Genomic DNA, 9,656 nt, shown 5'->3' with positions numbered 1-9,656 from the left:
AGAGACGATGGACTCTGAAAAACAAACTGAGGGTTCTAGAGGGGAGGGGGTGGGAGGATGGGTTAGCCTGGTGGTGGGTATTGAGGAGGGCACGTTCTGCATGGAGCACTGGGTGTTATGCACAAACAATGAATCATGGAACACTTCATCTAAAACTAATGATGTAATATATGGGGATTAACATAAGAATAAAAAAAAAGAAAAAAAATAAATAGTGAAAAGTGGAAACAAGCTGAATGCCCATAGATAGGGAAAATGGTTGAATCAATCACAATACATCTACATTACAGAATATTATGAAGCTATGTACTGACCTCGGGGAGAGGGTGTCCATAATATACTATTTTGTGGATAAAGAAATATATAAAACATTTAGAATCCTATTTTTACTGAAAAAGAAGGGGGAAAAAAACATGGGTGAATATATTTGTCCACATTTGTCCAGCAAAAGATAAGGAAGGAAACACACACAACTGTTAATACTGATGTCCTTTTTTTTTTTATTTTTTTAAAAGATTTTATTTATTTATTAGAGAGAGAGCACAAGCAGGGAGAATGGCAGGCAGAGGGGGAAACAGGCTCCCCGCTGAGCAGGGAGCCCGATGCGGGACTCGATCCCGGGACTCCAGGATCATGACCTGAGCCGAAAGCAGACACTTAACCAACTGAGCCACCCAGGCGCCTCAATATTGATATCCTTAAGGGTACGATGACAATGGAGGGGATAGGCGATTTCATTGTTACAGTGAGTCTATCTTTTGTAATTTTTAAAAATTAAATTATTTTAAAGAATTCTTGCCTCAAAAACATTAAACAATCCTATTAAAAACTATGCTCCTGTTGTGTTTATTTCCTCTGTCGGAGTTAATAAGGCTTACAATCCAAAAAAAAATAAAAAATAAGGCTTACAATCCACCAGACTTGCCTATGGCCAACCTCACACCTAGTAGTCATTGCCCTTTGATTTGTTAAAAAGCCAAAATTATTCCAACACAAAGTAGCAGAAGTGCCTTGCCTTTGATTAAAGACAGGAGTTCTCCCTGGGAGACCTGGAAATGATTTGAAAGCCTTTTCAACGGGCCACTGAGAGGCTGCAGTGTCCCCAGCGCCCGGCGAGAGAGAGAGAGAGAGAGAGAGAGAGAGAGAGGAAGAGAGAGGAAGAGGGCGTGGGGCGAGGAGCCAGGCCAGTGTGCCTGGCGGCCAGGGGTTCCTACAACACACCTCAGGTTCCCCAGGCAGCTGTCGGCCAGAGGCTCCCCCACACTCCAGATGGCAGGGGCCTGGGAAGTGATATCTTGAAGACCCAGGGCACTCTTTCCAAGAGCCCCTAAATCAAATGTCCTTGTCGATGCCAGAAACAACCTGGAAGGAAAATCTTACCACAAAACAAGCAGCAATCAGGCACGTCAAGGATTTTTTAAATTAATTCCTTAAGCTGACCAAGTGATAAAAGCCAGGAATTTAAAAGGACTCAGCTATTTCTACCTCACTGTGCTAATCCACCTATAAGCTATTCAACCAACCACAAAGGAAACAAGATGAATGAGACAGGCTTTAGCAGCTCAGGGGTCCCACTCCAAGATGGGGTACAGCGCGTCACACCAACCCCATGAATGGGAAGGAAGGAAAGGAGGGAGGGAAGAGAACTGTCAAGCCCACATGGACATCACTGAGGGAACCTGGCATTTGGAAGGCCTGTCACCCAGGCCTCACTGAGACACCAGTTAGGTACTTAAACCAGGGAAGTGAGTGAAAATTCTCTAAGCCTCAGTTTCCTCATCTATGAAATGGGAATGATCATCGTGCCTATCTCCTAGGGTTACTGTGAGACGCAAGCGAGGATACACACAAACCCTGAGGTAGCCCAGAGGTGAGCTGCCCACATCCCTATTTGTGGAAGGACTTGCCAGGGCGAGCAGGGGGTGCAGGTAGCGCACTGCCCCCAGCCCCCAGCTCCCTCAGGGTCCGCCTCAGCTGCAAAGAGTGCCTCCCCGAAACCACCCCGTCCTGCCTCTCTGCATATAACCATCCCCATCCAATGCCTGAGGCCAGCAATTCTGGCACAAAGCAGGGCACCAGGACTGCAGTCACTGCATGGCTTCCCACCAGGTTGGCAGAGGCCTTTGCAACCTCTTCCTCTACCCATTCCTGCTTCCTTCCCTTCCTAGATATTGCTCCCCAGTGAGCATCTTGCACCCCGAATTCCACATCGGTATCTGCTTCTGGAGAACCTGAGGTGCAATGAAGCTCTTTTGCAGTTTTAAGTACCCCAAGGTTTCTATAATGTGACTAAGAGCAAAAGCCAATTCTGGTTTAGAAAAAAAAAAAACCTTACACCCATAAATTTTGTTGTCTGTTTTTGCTTTTTTTTTTTTTTTAACATACATGCCATTTATTTGAAGTATTCAAAGTCTGGTAATTAATTCATATTCACCAAATATGTACAGAATACAATGTCCTAGGGGCAACCTGCTGTGCACTGACGAGAGTTTAGGTTTTTCTATCGCTGTGTGGCTGTGACTCTCAGTGGGGTGGCACTGTCCCTCCAGGCTTTGGAACAGGGTAAGGGGCTTTTGGTTATGACAATGATTGCAGGGCTCTGCTGGCATTTGGGGAGCGGGGAGCAGGAAGGCTAGATTCCGAAGGTCCCTCTTGATGGATTGTCCCAGGTCCCACACAACTCTCATAAAAGAGAAAAAAAGTTTATTTAACTGTCTGAGTCTAGATCTTAACTCTGCATTTCATAAAAATATGTTTTTTGGGGGTTTTTTTTAAAGATTTTATTTATTTATTTGACAGAGAAACGAGAGAGGGAACACAAGCAGGGGGAGTGGGAGAGGGAGAAGCAGGCTTCCCACTGAGCAGGGAGCCCGATGCGGGGCTCGATCCCAGGACCCTGGGATCATGACCTGAGCCGAAGGCAGACGCTTAACGACTGAGCCACCCAGGCGCCACCAAAAATATGTTGTCCAGTTTTAAATACACTAAAGTTGCTAGGAATCTGATTACCCTATGAATCAAGAGAAGGGTGTGCTTTCTTCTACTCAGAAATTTGCCAAGAATTTGTTTACCATCTCCAAAAATCATGACAGTTTCAGGAATGTCACTCATGATTAATGAGTCACCTCTATAACACACCTGTATTGGTCTACATTTATAGTAGTCTTATTCTTCGTGATATATATAAAAAGGCTTATTAGCCCTTATTTCTAAGGCTTTATATATATAATTATTGATAATACCCAGTTCAGTATTTCTTAAACCTAATTTATCTGATTATTTCATTGTGCCTTCTAACGTAGCTATGCACATATTGAAATACAAGCTACAAATTATTTTCAGGTTTCTCCCCCTTTATATTACAGTTGGAGTCTTATGTTTTGGGTTTTGTTTTTTTTTAATATTGTGTGTAAGTGAGGTCTAATGAGTTTCATTTCAGGAAGTAAAGAGGACGTTGCAAAATATATAAAAGGGGATGTTGAATTTGACAGAGCTGGAAACGACTGCCTTACAGAATTGATCTAAAACTGGGGTCTGAGGCCCACCTGCAGCAGAAGCATCTGCGGCAGTCATTAAAAAAAATCTAGGTTCCGGGGCACCTGGGTGGCGCAGTCGTTAAGCGTCTGCCTTTGGCTCAGGTCATGATCCCGAGGTCCTGGGATCGAGCCCCGCATTGGGCTCCCTGCTCCGCAGGAAGCCTGCTTCTCCCTCTCCCACTCCCCCTGCTTGTGTTCCCTCTCTCGCTGTGTCTCCCTCTGTCAAAAAAATAAATAAAATCTTTAAAAAATAAAAATTAAAAAATCTAGGTTCCTATGGGGCACCTGGGTGGCTCAGTCGTGCATCGGGCTCCCTGCTGAGCGGGGAGCCCGCCTCTCCCTCTCCCTCTGCCTGCTGCCCCCCCGCTTGTGCTCGCTCTCTGTCAAATAAATAAATAAAATTTTTAAAAAAATAAATAAATTAAAATTAAAAATTAAAATTAAAAAAAATCTAGGTTTCTAAATTCCAACACACTTGTTCTCTGGGGCTAGAACCCAGGAATCTGGATTTTTTTCAAAGCTCCCCAGGTGAATGTGATGCTCATCCAGGCTTGGAAGCCACAGCTATGGAGGAGAGAGGGGGCACCAAGCCATCGCCTAGCCTGGAGGTGCTCACAGTCTAAAAGGAGAGTGTAAAATTATATTTATAACACCAGGCACATAATTGTCAAGTACCAGAAAAGGAAACCAACAAAGTTCTATGGGAAGTCAAGAAAGGGAGACACTAGGCTAGGAGAGGGGTCTGGAAGAGGGTATACTGGAGTGGGAAGGTCTGAAAAGCAGAGAGGGAGCCTCATGTCTGGGGAGCATTACTGCAAATGACCTTGACATACATTACCTCCATCAAAAACCCCTCCTACCCTCTGGAGTAAATACTTTTCCTGCCCAGGTTTTCAAAAGAAGCTACTGAGGCCTAGAGAAGTCAAGTAACTTAAGGTTTCAAACTCAGGCCTTGCAACCCAGAGGCCAGGCCAGGACTTGGCCCCCAAAAAAGGTGGGAGGGGGGTGAGTATGGGAGAAGGCCCAGGGAGTTTCAACAAGTGTGATTTCTATCCACAAGCTGCATTTTCATCTTGCTATTCGCCTGTCACCAGCATTCAGGACAACAAGAAACCACCATTATTAGGGATTCTGAGCATATATTACTCACATATGGCTGGAAAGACTCTAGGATGAGAATAGGCATTCAGGAGTCACCAATGCTAATGAGTCACAAATCACAGAAAAGCAACCTAATTGAAGCAACAGCAAAATGGAACGAGGCTTGGAATGAGGAGTTTTCTCATTGCTTCCACTGATCTAGCCCCAGAATAAGGCAGCTCTGCTTAATCAATTCCCACCTAATCAGACAGTCATCTTAACACTGTCTCCCAGAGCAGGAAATTAGCCTAACAGTGAGTGACTGCACAAATCAGAAGGTATTGGTGGGGAAGGTGGGGATGGAAACATGCTTGGAGGAAAAGCAATTGGCTAGTGCTAAGGGGTTAAGTGGTGTTTAACTAGCTGTTAAATTGCAAAGTGCTGAGCTTCCCCAGTCTAATACAGAAACTGTCAACAATGAATAGAAATGAAGATGAAATGCATCAGATTCTGTTTTTATTCTACAACTTGGATGTACACCCAGGTAGATACAAAACTTATTTTCATCACTTGCAAAGGGAAAGATCAAGGCTCTTCATAAGCCACTGGTTGTTGATAAGTGTTTCTTAAATTCAAACACCTAGAATTTACATGCACCAGAATCACCTAAGAGACTTGTTAAAACACAGGAGGCTGGGCCTACCCCCAGAGTTTCCAATGCTGTAGATCCTGGGTGGGACCCTGAAATTTCCATTTCAAACAATTTGCCCTGATGCTGATTCTGCTGACATGAGGACCGCACTTTAAGAACCACTGCTTAGAATGTCTCCAGAACCATCAGGAAGGGTAAGGGTGGGGGGCAGAAAGATGAAGGCGAGGAGCTGAGAGAGTGAACTGGGAGTGGGGCAATCACAGCAAACAATGGAGGGTCCTCCTGATAACACAGGGAAAGTTCCACGTATTCTTTAAATCAGTGATTTGTCATATCACTTAAGAATAAGGAGTCTGGGGGCACCTGGGTGGCTCAGTCGTTCAGCGTCTGCCTTCAGCTCAGGTCATGATCCCAGGGTCCTGGGACTGAGCCCTGCATCCAGCTCCCTTCTCGGTGGGGGCTCTGCTTCTCCCTCTCCCTCTGCCTGCCACTCCCCTGCTTGTGCTCTCTCTTTCTCTCTGTCAAATAAATAAATAAAATCTTAAAAAAAAAAAAAAAGAGTAAAGAGTCTGTAAGCCATCATGTAACAGCTACTACATATCTGTGGAAAATGGGAATGAAATGACAAGGAAAACAGAGGACTTTCACTTTTCATGAATGTGAAATGAGATTGGTGAATCAAAGGGGAAGTCAGAATATATCACAAGGGATAAGCGGTCCCAGGTCAGAAACAGCTGAATGGCTACTTCTCTGTTACAGGACCCTGAGGAAAATTCACTGGTTCTACGTTGTTCCTTCCCTCTGTCCACTTCTGTTCTCACTATGACTGATAACCTGAGGTCCACAGCCTGAAGAGGACCTGGCTTCTGCAATGAATGAAATCTTGGTTTGACCAGCCCCATTCAGCACCCAGTGGTAACCAGTCAAAATCAAACTTCAGGTTTCTTTTGGGCCAGCTTTAAGCCAACCTGGCAAAGGACATCCAGGTAAGGCAGACCAACTACTTCATGCATTACCGTGGGCAATGAGCATTTCTTCTGCTGAGCTGAAGCAACACTAATACCAATGCATTACACCCCTTTCCCCCAGATCCCCCAACTTCCAAGTACATTGCCAGGAGACCAGATGTTTCTGGATGAAGATTTCCAATCAAGGCACTGCTCTTTGGCCCTAGCTTTTATTAACCAGAAAGACCAAAAGGCCCCTTTGCCCATCTTCTCTCCCCCTCCACCCTTTTCCGTTCCCTCAAGGATGACACGTGGGTCAGCAGCAAGCAAGTGCCTCAAATCTCTGAGGCAGAGACCTTTGGCCTTGGAAACATCTGGAGCAGAAACAGGTGGTGTGGTCTGGAGCAAACATTCAAGAGAAGAAAATACCAAAAGCTCTGAGAGAAGAATCTCTACACATGGAATTCTCATTTGTATTTCGTGCTGTCAGTGGTTTTCCAGTTTTCCCACGTCCCTTCAAAAGTTAGGTTCTCGCATGGTGTGTTGTGAGCAGATCAGACGAAGAGGGTTTTTTTCTTATGGTTTCAGGCTGGGTAATATTTCATAACCACATGATTGCAGGGCTGAGCTTAGCAGTGCTGTATTTAAGAGACAATTGCATATCCATCATTCAGCCCACATTTCAAAGACTGATAAAATATTGCTCCTGTGGATTTAAGAGAAGGTGATAAAGCATTTCCCTCTCCAAACTAACAAGACTGTGAGGGTCGGGCGCCTGGGTGGCTCAGTTGGTTGAGCGACTGCCTTCGGCTCAGGTCATGATCCTGGAGTCCCGGGATCGAGTCCCGCATCGGGCTCCCTGCTCGGCGGGGAGTCTGCTTCTCCCTCTGACCCTCCTCCCTCTCATGCTCTCTGTCTCTCATTCTCTGTCTCAAATAAATAAATAAAATCTTAAAAAAAAAAAAAAAAAAAGACTGTGAGGGTCACTTCCTAATACAATGCCAGGGGCCCTGCCTGTGCACGATAAAACTGCATTTCTAACTGGAAGATGGCTAAGAAACAGTATTGCACAGTCCAGGCAGTAAACAAGGCATTGGTTCTCTACATCGTGGTTGGATTATTTGTCCTAAAACACAACTTTGCATGTCTCCCACCCCTGATCAAGCCTTCCATGGCTCGGCACGGAATCCAAACCCATGAGTGGTCTTCCAAGGGCCTGCACACTCTGGCATGGCCCATTCTCTCCAATCCACCTCCCACAGCTCCTGGGCGAACCCTCCGCTCCAGTCAAATTGCTCCTGGAAACGCTGCACAGAGATTCCTCCTTCTCTCTTGCTTGGCTGACTTCTGCCCCAAATGCCCCCTCCATCCTTCTTCCCAGGGTGTCAGTCTCCGACCATGAGGCATTGAAAAACCAGCTCAAATCACATATCCTCCACCAAGTTGCTCTTCAGGAAACATCCTTCCCTGGATGCTCTCTGACCCCCACCCCCAGCCCCCAACTGCCATGAGAGTGGCCTCTGGCCGGGTACACGGGCTGCCTTGCATTGTGGCTTCTCTACTTCCATGTGCCCCCACCCTGTCGCCGTTGGAGCGTGAAGCCCAGGGAAAGGTGTCTCCCCCTGCTTCCCTAGCACTTCCCCTGCCCTCCTCACATGGTGGATGCTCACAAAAGGTTTGTGGCCATCCCATCAGCAATCACCGCCATCAGAATTTGGTCCTCCGTAGGACTTCTGGTTTATGCAACATTTCTGTCTTTAAACCACCTGATTTCTCTTGCTGCCCAATCACTGCCCTCTCTTTTAGCCCAAGCATGTGACAGGTCTGCCAATTCACTCTGTCCCCAGGGCTGTCGAACAGCTTAATGAGTGTTGAACAGAAGAATCAGAAGAGGTGATTTCTAGGTTGGAAAAAAAAAATCACCCTGGGTCCCAGGGGACCGTGTGCAGGCTACAGACAGGAAACTGGCAACGGGAGAAAAAGATTAGCATGAAGGAAAAGGGGGCAAGGCTCCCCTCCACCTCAGTCAGCAATCCCTCCAAGAAACAAAAAGGAAAGTACCTGACTAGAACGTGGGCCGTGATTGCTGAGATGAGAAAACTGCACCTACAACCAAAGCACAAAGGTCTGCAAAAGGCTCATTTTGCTCCCCACCCCCCATCACCAAGAGCTCAACGTGAACATTAGCAGTTTTCACTCAGCACATCTGTTTTCAGTTACCTGTGCCTGGATCACAAACTCAAGAGAGAAATGGAGAGATTTCGAGCTGACTCTAAAGTTTAAGGTCGGGGCAGATTATGTGGAGATGGAGGGCGGGGTGTAGAAGCCTTGAGCCCCTGCTGGGCTGTGTTCGCGGTCTTGACAGGCTGCACCGAGGACATGTCAGAGGGCTAGGAGGTGTTCTTTCACTGGCTTGGTTACTGAAACAGGAAGAGCTGCTCAGGAGTATCACCGTCACTTGATAAACACAGCCAGCTACCCATGTCAACCACTAATTAACCGGTTAACTTGCCAATTTTTTTTTAATTTTTTTTATTCATTTGAGACACAGACATACAGAAAGAAAGAGAGCATGAGCAGGGGGAGAGGCAAACAGAGAGGGAGAAGCAGGCTCCCCGCTGAGCCAGGAGCCGGATGTGGGGCTCAATCCCAGGACCCCAGGATCATGACCTGAGCTGAAGGCAGATGCTTAACCATCTGAACCACCCAGGTGCCCCTTAACTTGCCAATTAACAGCTGCATGTTACCAATCCATTCCCAACATAGTTATTCTTTCTTCTTCCCATCCTCCATCTTGCTACTATCTCCCTAAACCTCTCCGGCTACGATTTTGTTTTTCTTTATTGAAAAAGTCTTTGACTACTAGAATCTTCTTTGTATTAATTCTTAAGCCCTGGTACTGTCCACGATGTTGGCTCTCCAGGCTCATAAAAATACTTCCAGGAAGAACATCCCCTTCCTTTCAGTGAACTGGGGAGACAGTATATTGTCCATAGATAGATGCGGCAGAGCAGGAAGGACGGTCATTGGCCGTGTTCTTCCTTCGTAAAACCTGCCACATTTGGCGCCAGGTTAAGTAATACAATACTGATATCCTTGAGTTATTCTTTGAAATATGAAATATTGGAAATCTCTCCATACCAAAATCAGAATTCCTCCCTTATCAGACATTGCCCTGACCTACATAAGCCTAGTACAGTTCCCAAGCTTTACCTCCCCACTGCCTTATTGTTCCTTTATTGCTGTAAACACAGCTGAAAGAGGGAAATGTAATTTTAAAAATCCACTTTGGTGACAAGGATCCCAATGACTTCATTGCTACTTTAAACTTTTTTTGAGAAATTGTTGCCATAAATTATTAAAATATAGATTTTCTTGATAAGTATTGTCATCCAACTACTTAATTTCTTGCACTTTCAATAGCTGAGTTTCTATTAAGAA

General features: G+C 45.6%; 1 protein-coding gene across 3 annotated transcripts in view; it reads right to left on the bottom strand.

Moving 5' to 3' along the window:
* Nucleotides 1-8,391, bottom strand: part of ANKRD44 (ankyrin repeat domain 44) — a 279,526-nt gene extending 271,135 nt beyond the window's left edge. For 2 of the 3 annotated variants that reach the window (XM_081813922.1, XM_081813923.1), the window contains exon 1: nt 8,277-8,297. The gene's annotated coding sequence lies outside the window, so the exon portion shown is untranslated. Of the gene's footprint in view, nt 1-8,276 lie in introns of all 3 variants that reach the window. The other variant, XM_081813918.1, reaches the window with a different exon arrangement.
* Between the last annotated feature and the right edge of the window lie 1,265 nt (nt 8,392-9,656).

The sequence above is a fragment of the Leptonychotes weddellii genome, chromosome 3, assembly GCF_054177405.1.
Source record: "Leptonychotes weddellii isolate Sample4059 chromosome 3, ASM5417740v2, whole genome shotgun sequence".
NCBI classification, from domain to species: Eukaryota; Metazoa; Chordata; class Mammalia; order Carnivora; family Phocidae; genus Leptonychotes; species Leptonychotes weddellii.
This window is presented reverse-complemented; position numbering and strand designations above follow the sequence as displayed.